The 14,379-nt window shown below is 40.4% G+C and overlaps 1 protein-coding gene across 2 annotated transcripts in view; it reads right to left on the bottom strand.

Annotated features, from left to right (window-relative positions):
* The window catches only part of TAFA1 (TAFA chemokine like family member 1), a 774,580-nt gene that overhangs the window by 689,984 nt on the left and 70,217 nt on the right, over positions 1-14,379 (bottom strand). For both annotated transcript variants that reach the window (XR_009520895.1, XM_060022866.1), the window contains exon 3: positions 9,901-10,051. The gene's annotated coding sequence lies outside the window, so the exon portion shown is untranslated. The remainder of the gene's footprint in view (positions 1-9,900; positions 10,052-14,379) is intronic.

The following is a 14,379-nucleotide window of genomic DNA, read 5'->3' as shown; positions in this document are numbered from 1 at the left end:
GAAATATCCATCAACCATAGACTAAATAAATGGTGTTAATATTCACTAGTTGAAAATTATGCAGATGTGCACATGAATAATCTAAATTTACACACAACGGCATGGAAAAATCTCATAAGCAGAACGCTAGATGAAAGACGTCAGATGAAAAAGAGTACATAGTAGATGACTGCATTTCCACAAAGCACTAAAAGAGGAAGGACTAATATATGCTGCTAAAATTCAAGATAATGTTTATCTCTGGGGAGTTGAAAGGAGGCAAGAGGCAGGGGCTTGGGAAAGCTGTAAACTTTGGTTTCCTGACCTGGGTGCTGGTTACATAGCTGTGGCCAGATTTTTAAAAATCCATCAACCTGAACTTATGATTTATGAATATATATAATCAGCAGTTGGCTCTTATAACCAAAATACCCAGGGGTAATCCTCAGAAATAGCCCCATAGATGCCATTATTGATACCGTCTCTCTCTCTCTCTCTCTCTCTCTCTTTCTCTCTCTCTCTCTCTCTCTTTCTCTCTCTCTCTCCTGGTCTGCCCTGTTTTCTTCATTGGTTATTGTCGTGGACAAGGTCTCCCTGCATGATGTCAAAATGTCCACTAGCATCCCCAGGCTTACATACTATCCAGTTAGAAACACAACAAAAAGAGAGTTCCTCCACTCTTTCTTAGTGTGAAGATCAAAGAACTGAGTCTCATTGGACCAAACAGATATTCATGTCCATCCCTACATGAAGCAATATGGGCAGGGTGATGGAACACAGTGAAAAGCCAGGACTACGTCATATGCCCATCCCATCATCTCCCATTTCTGCAGATTAACTGCACTCAGCTAGGTTGCTCTTGCTGGGGGTTTCACAATACGGTTGCCATCAGATAGATTTTGGCAGGGCTGGAGTCATCTTGAAGACTTTCTGCTTATAAATCTGTGAGAACAGACTTGTACAGTTGGGGCTACTTGGGCATCTCCTTCTATCTCTATGTAGTCTTTCTTCATGGCCTCTCCGGCATGGTGGCTTCACGGTGGCCGGACGTGGTGGCTTGAATGGACAGTGAGATACCAAAAAAGATATACAGACAGCAAGTAAATATATGGAAAGGTGCTCCACATTGTATATCATCAGAGAAATGCAAACTAAAGCAACAATAAGATACACTGAACACCTATTAGAGTGGCCAAAATCCAGAACACGAACACCATCAAATCCTGGCCAGGATGTGGAGCCACGGGAACCCTTATTTATGGCTGGTGGGAATGCAAAATAATACAACCACTTTGGAAAACAGTTGACCAGTTTTTTACAAAACTAAATATACTCATAACATATGATCCAGCAACCGTACTCCTTGGTATTTACCCAAATGATCTGAAAACTTACATCCACATAAAAACTTGCACACAAATGTTTATAGCAACTTTATTCATAGTTGCCAAAACTTGTCCTTCAGTAGGTGAATGGATAAGTAAACTGTAGTACATCCAGACAATGGACTATTTATTTTTCAGTGCTAAAAAGAAAGGAGTTGTCAAGCCATGTGCAAAGACATGAAGGAATATTACATGAATATGATTAAGTGAAAGCAGTCAATCTGAAAAGACTACACACTGTATGATTCCGACTATATGGCATTCTGGAGAAGACAGAATTATGGAGACAGTAAAAAGATCAGTGGATGTCAGGGTTGGGGGAGTGGGGGATGCATAGGTGGAGCACAGAGGATTTTTAGGGCAGTGAAACTACTCTGTACGATACCATAAAGAGAGATCCATATGACCATACATTTGTCCAAACCCATAGAATGCACAACACCAAGAGTGAACCCTCGTGTAAACTATGAACTTGGGGAAATTATGATGTGCCAAGGTAGTTTCATCATTGTTATGTAACAAATGTCCCATTTGGTGGGAATGTTGATGGTGGGGAGGCTCTGCATGTGTGGGGGCTGGGGGTATGTGGGAAATCTCTGTACCCTCCCTTCAATTTTGCTGTTAACCTAAAACTGCTCTAGAAAAATAAGGTCTATTTAGAGGGAGCGAGACAAAGAGACAGCACAAGTCATATTATCTTTTATGACCTAATACATGGGTTGGCAAACTATGGCCTGTGAATCAAATCTGACCCTTTACTTAATCTGAACACAGCCAAGCCTGTTTGTGCTACCCCTTACAATGGCAGACCTGCATAGTTGTGGCACAGACCAAATGGGTATGGCCTGAAAAGCCAAAACTATTTACTATCTGGCCGTTTGCGCAAAACGTTTGCTGACTCTGACCTAGTCTCAAATATCACTCAGTGTCATTTCTGCTGCATTCTGTTCACTACAAGTAAACCTCTAAGGCCAGCCCATGCTCCAGGGGAGAATTTGCTGACATGTGCTAACACCGAAAGGTGGATCCACCTAGTATGTAGACAGTGAGAGGAAAATCAGGATGCTATTGGCTAAAGAAGGGCTCAAGGATGCTGAGCTGACCCAAACAGGAACCCTCTCTGAGGTGAGACGGAACGCTTCTAATTCTCTGGGCAGGTTAACTGAGTGGAGAAGGTGCAGATGGTACATTCTTTTTCCAACTTAGTTAACACCATTGCCCACACCAAGGTGGTAAGAACACAACTTGTTCCTCTCCAAAATTATACTTATTGCTCAGGGGTAGTTATCTTGAAGTCATTCTGACAACTTTCACAATGCTCTAATTGAACTGCCTGGGCACAGAAGAATTGCTTTTTGAAAAAGGGAAATAGCTGGGAGAATTACAAAAATGGCATATCAGAAAAAAACGCAACATATTCTTGGGTTTTTGAAATATCAGATTTCTGGGCACCAATTTATCTGACTTACATTACAGGGCTACAAACGGTCAGCAACTCTTATGTGGCCATTTTTCACAATAAGAATACATTTCTAAGTGCTATTTTAGCTCAATAATGATTGTAGAGATCTGTTTATTTTGCATTTATGTGTGTGTATGTTGGGGGGAGGGGGCGGTTCCCTAAGTAATACCTTGCCTTTGGTGATGTTGGGCAACAGAGGAAAATGTATTATATTAATCAGATTGGAACACTTGCTTAATGAGAAGAATGTAATCTGGATTTTAACACAACACAAAGCATTCAAACTCCACATGTAAAATTAAGCAATCACTGAGTTCCTTCTACAAGAATATGTCACTGACATCACCTCTTCTGCTCCAGGGCAATCGAGAAGGCTCAACTCCATTATTATAATCATGAAAAGATTTCTTTTGATTGTATTATGCCCAGAGAGGCAGTTTAAAAGGTGGGTTGGAAATGGAGGAGGGGGGTCTACCACTGCAGGAGAATAGTAGACTCCTTTGGATCAGCAATACTCCTCACATCAGGAGATACATACATATCATCTGAAGAGAGAAATACTGGCCAGCACAACTTTATGAAACACAGGCCAGATGTTGGCAGAAATACTGATTTTGTCACCTCTCTTTCACGTGTTGGTATGAAGAGGAGATTGTTTTAAAATTACCTTTCCTCAACAAGCATTATATCTAATGAGAGATTTGGGCACATGCACCACCTGTTATAATTCAAGGCACAGTGTGAAGAGGGCCTGCCAGAGAGTTGGTGCTCAACAAGTACAAGCTGGATGAGAACTAACATTTATTTAAGGTGTATGCATAGCAAGCATAATGTTTACACACATTCAATCCTCACAATAACTTTATCAACTATATATTACTATTACACTTATTTTAAAGGCAAAGAAAATAGGGCTTCATAAAGTCAAGTAACTTGTTCAAGGTTACATAAATTTGTTTCTGGAACCTGATCTTGAACTAACGAAATCTGGCTCCAGAGCTTGTGATCTTAACTACTATGTATTACAGCCAATGAATGGATGGATAGATGGATGGATGGATGGATGGATGGATGGATGGATGGACAAACTGATAGATGGAATAATCAAAATACTGTGGTCATGTAGGGGAAGGAGTAAGTACATATGACTAGGTCATAGAGAAGGCTAAACAGAAGAGGTGACGTTTGACCTGAGTCTTGAAGAAGACAGATGTTTCCAGGTGGAGGAGAGGGAGATGGACTTCCCAGGCTGGCAGAGAAGCATGAGCAAAGACACAGACATCCAAGTTTCCATGAATCTAGAGGATGACAGGTAGTCCTACGTAACTAGGGCACAGGTCATCCAGGCCAGCAGCCCAGAGAAGAGGCTGTTGAGTGAGACTGCATGGTAAAGGAGTCTGGAATGTATGTTGAGTTTGGGTTTTCTTCAGCAGGTAGTAGAAAACCTTCAAAGATTTTTTTTAATGGTGGATAACATTTATCGAGGACTTAACTGTGAGAGCCATGAAGTGTTAAAATCCTCACAAGAACCCTGTCGAGGTAGATGCTAGCTATTATTCATCTATTTTACAAGTAATGAAGTTGAAGTTCAGAGAGGTTAAATCACCTGCCTAAAGTCATATAGTCTAGAACTATTTGTATCTGTATTTGGACCCCGGCAGTCCTCCAGAGCTACAGAGCTAAACAGAGCAAGAGAGTGGCATGATTTTATGTGTGTTTAAAGAGAGAACTATAGCAGCAGTCTGGATGAGGATGAACCTTAAGATAAGGAAACTAATTGGGAGGTTGTTTGTGTTTAAGAGAGCCTAGGGAAATGAGCTAAAGCAGGGTTTCTCAACCTTGGAACTATTAACATTTTGGGTTAGAGAATTCTTTGCTGTGGGAGCCTGTCCTGAATATTGCAGAATGTTTTGCAACATCCCTGGCCTCTACCCAATGGATGCCCTGTAGTATCCCCCTTCAAGGTGCAACAAAGGAAAATGTCTCACTGGAAGGCAGACTATCCCTAGTTGAGAACCAATGAGTTAAGGCAATGATGGGGGATTGGAAAACGGGATATTTCAGAAATAGGATCAACAGAACCAAGGGATCAAAAGGTGGAGAACTCAAAGATATGTCCAGATGTATGACACAGTCCTGGCAACAGTCAAGGCAGTAAAGACCCAGGGTTCAGCTCAGGGTCTGAATTTAGCAGGCTTGGGTTCAAAATCCAGCTCGGCCGTTTACCATTGGGTAAACTGGAGAAAATTACTTATGCTCTCCAGGTCTTAAAAAGAAGAGCCTAATAGCACTTACCTCCAAAAGTTGTTGTGAAGATTGAAACAGAATACCATGAGTCAAGTGTTTAGCAGAGTTTCTACCACTTAGTAGTTGCTCAATAAACAGTACTACTAGCCAGTAAGGCAAACACAGGGAAGCTTCTTCAACCTCAGGTTGTGGAATCCATGGTTTGAGAGGTTTTTAGTGAGTGGACACTGTGAACGCTAAAAACAATTTTCCACTCAGTGGAATATCTCTCCCGACTCCTTAAAGTTAAGTTGAAAAAAAGAATATATAACTGAATATTTGGTTTTATATTAATTGTGAGTGTCTGGTATATATATGTATGTATGTGTATGCCTCTGTATTTCTAGGTATACTTGTGCATGTACACATAAACATATATTAATTAGGTCATTGAAATCACATTAAAACATTAATACTAATTATCACTAGATGTTAGATTATGGGTGAATTTAACTTTTATCTCTATTATTTCTGTTATCCTTTACAATTTTTCTATAACGAATAAGTATGACTTTTATAAATAAGGGACAGAAGTACATGTTCTAAAATACCTTCCCTTAAAATATATGGATTGAAATCCTACTATGTGTCAGATACTACACTAGAAACTAAGGATACAACAATGAGAACCCCTGCCCTCAGCCCACCCCCCACACACACACATACACATACAGGGGAACAAAAAAAGCAACAAAAACCACCTGAAACCACATGTGCACATACCAGAAAGCTGGAACTTGAAAAATCAAGTTCAAATGTAACTATGATACTCCAGAAGCAACAAAAATGATGAGCTCCGTTGACACCATCCTAATCATGTTTTTAAGTCTGACAGAAGATCCAAAAGAATTTTCTAATTCTCCTATTTTGCAAGGGTTCAGTAGGAAACTCCACTGTTCCCTCCTTTTTAAGATTTTGCTTCCTCTTATTTAGTAATTCCTATCCTGAGGGAATATAATACAATTCTGCAAAGTCCAAATCAACTTTGAGTCTAATTAGTAGAGATAGCTCCCCTGGAAACTACAATCCTCCACAGGGAGACTTACTTCAGTAACAAAGGCTTTCTTTAGACAGTATATAAGGGGGTTTCTATTTCAAAGTACAAACCCTTGCCTCGCTGCACATTCAGGGAAATTTAGAACAGTATGTATTTTTCTGAGCTCCCACAGACTTAACGAAAACAATTTGGGCCTCTGGAAAACTCTCCAACATCTTGACTGTGTGTGTCAGCACAACTGATATGCCTGCCTTTGACTCACTATAACAAGGAGATTCTAGCTCAAAGTTGTCAGTTTCAGTTTCAACTGGTGTCTGTGTGAAGAGTAATGGAAATGATCAATTAAGGGTGCTCACTCTACCCTCTGTATCTTTTTAAATTAAGTACATACTGAAATGATGGACTTTATACAGATGACAGTATAGGCATTCTGTGTCTACCCCTGTCATTTATTCTCACTGCTGTATTTCTGGAATTAGGATTCATGTTCTGTCATCTTGAATATTTTAATACTTTACTGATCTCATATGTGTTTAGCCATAGGAGGAAAGCAGTAAAATAAAATTTTATAGCCAACCAAGTCCTTTATACCTAAAGTTTATTGCACTTTTTATATTGTGTTTAACAACACATGGCTCCTTGAGACTCTGAAATAAACATAGCTTCCTCAACTCGCAGTGGGCTTGTGCTCTTTCATTTCTTGTTGAGAGTTGATTCCATCATCACGATAAAAAGAATTCCTGATAATTGGCCAGAGAGGCTGCAATTCAATCAGGCAGGTGCTTCTTTCTCTAAAAGTGTTAAGACAACCTTAAAGCTCCTTTGTGTTAGAAAAATGCCCCATTTTTTATTTGCTCCCAAAATACAGGTATTCTCCATTCAAAGTGACCCTTTTCCATGGACTCCCCAGCTTACATTCAATTTCAATCAATAAGTCAGGGATCAATCAATTGATGAGATATGAAGGAGCCCACTGACTCCTAAAGTAGTTGATATTTTCCAGCAACAACTTTTCTCACTGGCTAGGGTCTTTAAAATTTTATGATAATGATAAAACTATTGTTTTATGTAGTGATGATTTCTTGGAGTAATTAACACTATCTTATTTTTGTTCTTTGGTTTGCAAAGTTGGCATGGTGGCCCAAGAAGTGAATAGAGAATTGCAATATGGTTCAGGACATTAGAGTAGTTTCTATTGCTCCCTGATTGAGCTAAATAACTGGTTTGGGGGATTTTTCAGTGCTTCTTGTTGTTGTTGTGTATATGAGTAAAAAGCAAACAAGGGCTTCCCTGGTGGCCCAGTGGTTGAGAGCCCGCCTGCCGATGCAGGGGACACGGGTTCGTGCCCCGGTCCGGGAAGATCCCACATGCCGCGAAGCGGCTGGGCCCGTGAGCCATGGCCGCTGAGCCTGCGCGTCCGGAGCCTGTGCTCCGCAATGGGAGAGGCCACAACAGTGAGAGGCCCGCGTACCGCAAGAAACAAAAACAAAACAAAACAAAAAAAAGCAAACAAACAAAAAACCTCTAGGTTTTTCCGTAACACAAGTTGCAGACAGAATTGCCATCCCAGAAGAGTATAATGTAATGAAAATATCATTGAACTGGCTTCAATTCCAAGTTCTCATGATATTATTCTGGGGGGGGGGGTGAATGCAAATTATTTCATTGCCCATGCGTTAAAAACTGAATTTAAAAAAATAGATTAGATTTCACAATTTGTATGGAAACACAAAAGATCCCGAATAGCCAAAGCAATCTTGAGAATGAAAAACAGAGCTGGAGGAATCAGGCTCCCTGACTTCAGACTATACTACAAAGCTACAGTAATCAAGACAGTATGGTACTGGCACAAAAACAGAAAGATAGATCAATGGAACAGGATAGAAAGCCCAGAGATAAACCCATGCACATATGGTCACCTTATCTTTGATAAAGGAGGCAGGAATGTACAGTGGAGAAAGGACAGCCTCTTCAATAAGTGGTGCTGGGAAAACTGGACAGGTACATGTAAAAATATGAGATTAGATCCATCCCTAACACCATACACAAAAATAAGCTCAAAATGGATTAAAGACCTAAATGTAAGGCCAGAAACTATCAAACTCTTAGAGGAAAACATAGGCAGAACACTCTATGACATAAATCACAGCAAGAGCCTTTTTGACCCACCTCCTAGAGAAATGGAAATAAAAACAAAAATAAACAAATGGGACCTAATGAAACTTCAAAGCTTTTGCACAGCAAAGGAAACCATAAACAAGACCAAAAGACAACCCTCAGAATGGGAGAAAATATTTGCAAATGAAGCAACTGACAAAGGATTAATCTCCAAAATTTATAAGCAGCTCATGCAGCTCAATAACAAAAAAACAACCAAACAAATCCAAGAATGGGCAGAAGACCTAAATAGACATTTCTCCAAAGAAGATATACACACTGCCAACAAACACATGAAAGAATGCTCAACATCATTAATCATTAGAGAAATGCAAATCAAAACTACAATGAGATATCATCTCACACTGGTCAGAATGGCCATCATTAAAAAATCTAGAAACAATAAATGCTGGGGAGGGTGTGGAGAAAAGGGAACCCTCTCGCACTGTTGGTGGGAATGTAAATTGATACAGCCACTATGGAGAACAGTATGGAGGTTCCTTAAAAAACTACAAATAGAACTACCATATAACCCAGCAATCCCACTACTGGGCATATACCCTGAGAAAACCAGAATTCAAAAAGAGTCATGTACCAAAATGTTCATTGCAGCTCTATTTACAATAGCCCGGAGACGGAAACAACCTAAGTGTCCATCATCAGATGAATGGATAAAGAAGATGTGGCACATATATACAATGGAATATTACTCAGCCATAAAAAGAAACGAAATTGAGCTATTTGTAATGAGGTGGATAGACCTAGAGTCTGTCATACAGAGTGAAGTAAGTCAGAAAGAGAAAGACAAATACCGTATGCTAACACATATATGTGGAATTCAAGAAAAAAAAATGTCATGAAGAACCTAGGGGTAAGACAGGAATAAAGACACAGACCTACTAGAGAATGGACTTGAGGATATGGGGAGGGGGAAGGGTAAGCTGCGACAAAGCGAGAGAGAGGCATGGACATATATACACTACCAAACATAAGGTAGATAGCTAGTGGGAAGCAGCCGCATAGCACAGGGCGATCAGCTTGGTGCTTTGTGACCACCTAGAGGGGTGGGATAGGGAGGGTGGGAGGGAGGGAGACGCAAGAGGGAAGAGATATGGGAACATATGTATGTGTATAACTGATTCACTTTGTTATAAAGCAGAAACTAACACACCATTGTAAAGCAAGTATACTCCAATAAAGATGTAAAAAAAAATGGATTAGATTCATTTCTGAGCTCCTTTCCTACTCCAATTTTCCATAGTTCTAAATAAAATACATTAAACTTATTTGATCCCATTGTGTCATTGTCAGAATTTCATCTGTTCATTCGCTCATTCATATCTCCTACCAAGATTTATTAAACAACCAACATTCATTAAGACCTCACATAACCTGAATTTGTCTTCACCCCTAACGCTTCCAAACAGGATATACTTCAGGATATTTTGGGGACAAAGAGTTAAAGATAATGTTAACTGCCATACAGAAATAAACCACTGATGTCCTTGGTCTTACTGAGCTCTTGACCTATTTTCCTGCCTGAATGGCCGGGAAAAAAATTTCAAAAGCCTTTAACCCTCCTCAAACTCAGAAACAGAATATAAAAATATACACGCCCAATAGATATTCCTTACCACCTCTTCTTATCTTCAAAGATGAGATCATTGAGCCTTCGAATGAGAGTGGTGTTAGAAGGGTCACCATTTCTGGATGCTGACTTCAGATCTGCAGGACTCTTGGGCCATTGCTGTCAGTTGCTGAGTTTCTACAAGGCCATCTTAAGAACTGAAATATAGCAGAATGAGCGGAGTTTAATTCTTGGATTTTTTAATGAATTGTTTCCCCTGATATCCTCGTGGTCAGGAAGTTCATTGGATTGTCTACCTTTTATGTCTTCAGTGTAAAGTATGTTTTCTAGTGTGTCTCCTATTTAGCTGGAAATAATGCCTCTTATGCCCCTTTGAACAGCCCTTCTTACTCTTGAATATGGTTAAGGTGCCCTTCAACTATCATTACTGTAAGCCATGTATCCCTTGCAATAAACATCATTAAAAACTGCTCCAGGGTCTTCTTAAAGTAATGTGAGATTTTTACATTTTTATGCCTGGCGTGGGTAATGTTAAAAAGTAGTACTGGGATGGGAAAGTAGGTGGGATGTCAAAAGATACCCTCCATCCTTAACGCTCCCTTGATGGAAATGACAGCCTTATTTGTTTTGTTAACCAGTGTATAATTAAAAGTCAATATTCAAGATCATAATAAAAATCTGTATAACTACTCATGTTGTGAGACTGAGGCTTGGAAGGAAAATCTATTAAAACACAGCCTTGTGTAATTTACAAGGAATCTGTAATAAAATGTTTGCTTTCAACATTATCTGCAAAATGGTCTGTATATTACCAGAATAAATCCATATTACTTGGAGGCTGTAGATAAATATCCAAAGGCAAAGTTCACATTGAGGTTATCTGCCTCACGTTCTGAGCTGGGGAGTGCTATTTAGAGGAGATAATTTGTGGTTTACTTCTCCAAGTCTCAAGTACATTGTGCAGAAATGAGTTTAGTTCCTGAGAGGGTATCTGTCATATCCAAGTAGGAAACGAATACCATTGCAGGGTTGTACCCATTGCAAAAAGAATATAGCTTTTGTCCTCAGTGTGAAACAAAGGGAAGATTCTTAACAATTAAAAGTCCTGAATGAACCTTCTGTTCACAAAAAAAAAGGGAGATATTTGATGCTTTGTAAAACACTGATTCACTGGGCAGTAGACTAATGTCTTATTTCAAGTCATCAGTGAATTCGGTGCTCAAGTATATGAAACTTTCATGAAGTTGTACCTTGGATTCTGATTTAACAGTATTTTTTTTTTTTTTTTTTTTTGTAGTATGCGGGCCTCTCACTGTTGTGGCCTCTTCCGCTGTGGAGCACAGGCTCCAGACGCGCAGGCTCAGCGGCCATGGCCCACGGGCCCAGCCGCTCTGTGGCATGTGGGATCCTCCCGGACCGGGGCATGAACCCGCGTCCCCTGCATCGGCAGGCGGACTCCCAACCACTGTGCCACCAGGGAAGCCCTAAGAATAATTTTTTATGCATAGGAAAAAATCTAATAGCAATGGGGGGAGTACTGAAACACCCTAGCAGAAAAGTTTTCATGGGAGGACTGACACCTTTCAAGGCAAGAAAATGGGCTTTGGATAATATTTGATTCCCTGACATTAACTAAGGGTTGTTGCTTCGTGCCATTTAAATCAGACTCTAAGGTGGTGTTAGGGAGAGGGTCTCTCTATTGTCACTTTGTCTCCTTTCCCACCCCTTTGTCACCTCTTTCCAGCAGCAGAAGGGACTTTGAATCTTGTCTGGTGATGACTACTAAGATCTATTTATGGTAAAGTCCCAGTTTTAGAACTCCAGGCTTTGCTTTTGATATGGAAATGGAAATTCTGAAATTTATAAATCTCCTTTCCCTCTCAGTACACTTGACTTTCAGGAACTATTGTACTATTGTCCTCTAGGAGAGTGGTTCTCAAAACCAGCAGCATTAGTATTACCTGGGAACTTATCAGAAATACAAATTCTTGAGTCCCACCCCAGACCCCCTGAATCAGAAACTCTGGATGGGTTTCTGGAGTAAGACCCGGTAATCTGTCTGTTAGCAACCCTCCCGGTGATTCTGATGCTCACTAAAGTTGGAGAACCATTGCTGCAGGGAGTCCAGAATATTCTCGTTGAGGCTCAGAGCCCAGCAATGACTTCTTTGTCCTGTGTGATACCTGTCCTTCCCTTAAGCCAATGAATGCTCTGAATTTCATTGATGGGGAATCACAGGGCAACATAATTTACTTAAATAAAAAACAGATTTATTTTATATTTCAGAAACATTAATCCCTTTACACACGTCCTGTCCTGAAAGAGAACTTGGCAAGTCTATTAGGTCCCATTTTCAGCAGGATTTCTTATTCTTACAAATTTATGTCTCTTTCTCCTCATTGCTTCCAGAAAACATAGGCATTCCAAAGTCATCTGAAGCTCCAGACCAATTTCACACTTGAATTAGAGAAATAAAACATTCAGTACAGTGAATATAAAACTGGCATTCTGGTGACATAAATCTATAAACTGGGCCCATTGAACTCACTAGAACCACGTTAGTAAATGATCATGGTGAGGACCTCAAGACTCACAATTGCTTCTGAATTATGAAAAATAAAAATATATCAAGCTACGTTGCTTCTAGACTTAAGTAATAGGGGTATCCTGTTATCCTCTCCAGATTAAATAGTTCATCTCTATGGGTGTAGTTCAATGCAACATAACTGATGTTGATTCAGTTTACTGGCAACTCTCTGAGTCCACATTTTGACCTAGCAAAGCCCTGCATTCCCTGTCTAAACCTGACAGGATTTGGGGATTGAGGCCATGGATAACACTAGGAGGAAGGCTCTTGTACCAGAGTGAACAGAGAAAAGACAGCTAAGGTCCTGGTTCCAAGACTGTGCATGGGGCACTACCACAAACATAAGAGTGCTACAGGGTATTTTAAATTTGTAAGAGTAACACAGCAATACTCCCCATCTGTTCACACTGCATGAATTACTAGCTTACAGTAATTCACAGCTTCAAAATTAGCTCCAGGGACTTCCCTTGTGGTGCAGTGGTTAGGAATCTGCCTGCCAATGCAGGGGACATGGGTTCGAGACCTGGTCCGGGAAGATCCCACAGGCCATGGAGCAACTGAGCCTGTGCACCACAACTACTGAGCCTGCACTCTAGAGCCTGTGAGCCACAACTACTGAGCCTACACACCACAGCTACTGAAGCCCACGTGCCTAGAGCCCATGCTCCACAACAAAGAGAGGCCACAGCAATGAGAAGCCCCCGCACCGCAATGAAGAGTAGCCCCCACTCGACGCAACTAGAGAAAGACTGCGCACATCAACGAAGACCCAATGCAGCCAAAAATTAATTAATTAATTAATTAAAACATTAGCTCCAGCTCCTCTGAGGACACCCTAGCTTCACAAAGCTGGGTTTTCAGAAGTTGCTGTGATAAAAAGCTAGTGCCCTGCAAAAATTGTTGTGGAACCGGAAATAAGGGTGTCAGTGTCCAATCTGAAGGCAAGATTTGAGAAGTTGTGCAGTGCCCTCCAGGCACACACATCCATCAGTAAATAACTGTGATTATGTAAGAATGAAAGAAACATTTTTTTTTCATTCAACATATATGTATTTTTTCAAATGGCTACTAAGTTGTTAGGACATAAATACATTATACATTTTAAAGTTTTGGGACCTAGCTACTTAACAAACAAAACTGTTAGGCATTTCTTTTGGCATAGAGGTACTATGAACCAAGAAAGTTCGTGAATCTCTGGGCCAGGGGATTCTTCTTATCTGGAACTACCAAGAATAAGATATTTACCACAGAGGTGAAGGCAGGGGTGGTAGGAGCCAAAGGCTGTCAGACAAAAGCTTATAGACAAGGTCAAGAATGTGGGGCTGCAACTCTCCTGAGTCCTTGCTTGGCCAAAAACTTGTATTGCCAGCATAGCAACAGTTTCTCTCTGCCTTGTATTATACTGAACTTTTACACATCAATCTCCTCCCTTAGAATGTAAATTCTTGAGATCTTTCCTTATTTGTTTCTCTATTTTCCCAGCACAACATCTTGAATGCTTTCTGAGAGATTGTCTTGGAATCAAGCAGCTTTTAGATTCAGTTGAGAACATACGTTCAGTATAATTCTTTAGTTATTCTTGCACCTCCCAGATTTCAGGTGGACGCAACATCTGTGATGAGGCCTCATGTTACCCCCATGCACATTGGTGCTTGAGCAGATGTCACAATTCATGGTTTCTGTAACCTTGAGGCTTGGGGACCAATGGCCCGGCTGGCCCCACGTTTCAGAGTCCTGAACTTGTGTATACTCAGTGAATGAATGGATGGATGGATGGATGAAATCCTCAGAAGACTGAACTGTGTTTTAACATAACTGCCATTAGTCTTACAAGTCAGGAAATCAAAGGTAGCAGACAAGGGTGACCAGGACAACATTGCATGTCCATATCCCTGGGAAATTCTCTCTTGAGAATTATACTCTTTTAAAGGACTTCTC

Source organism: Delphinus delphis, chromosome 10, assembly GCF_949987515.2.
Source record: "Delphinus delphis chromosome 10, mDelDel1.2, whole genome shotgun sequence".
In the NCBI taxonomy this organism is placed as follows: domain Eukaryota; kingdom Metazoa; phylum Chordata; class Mammalia; order Artiodactyla; family Delphinidae; genus Delphinus; species Delphinus delphis.
Note: the sequence above shows the minus strand (reverse complement) of the source record. Positions and strands in the feature narration are given on the sequence as shown.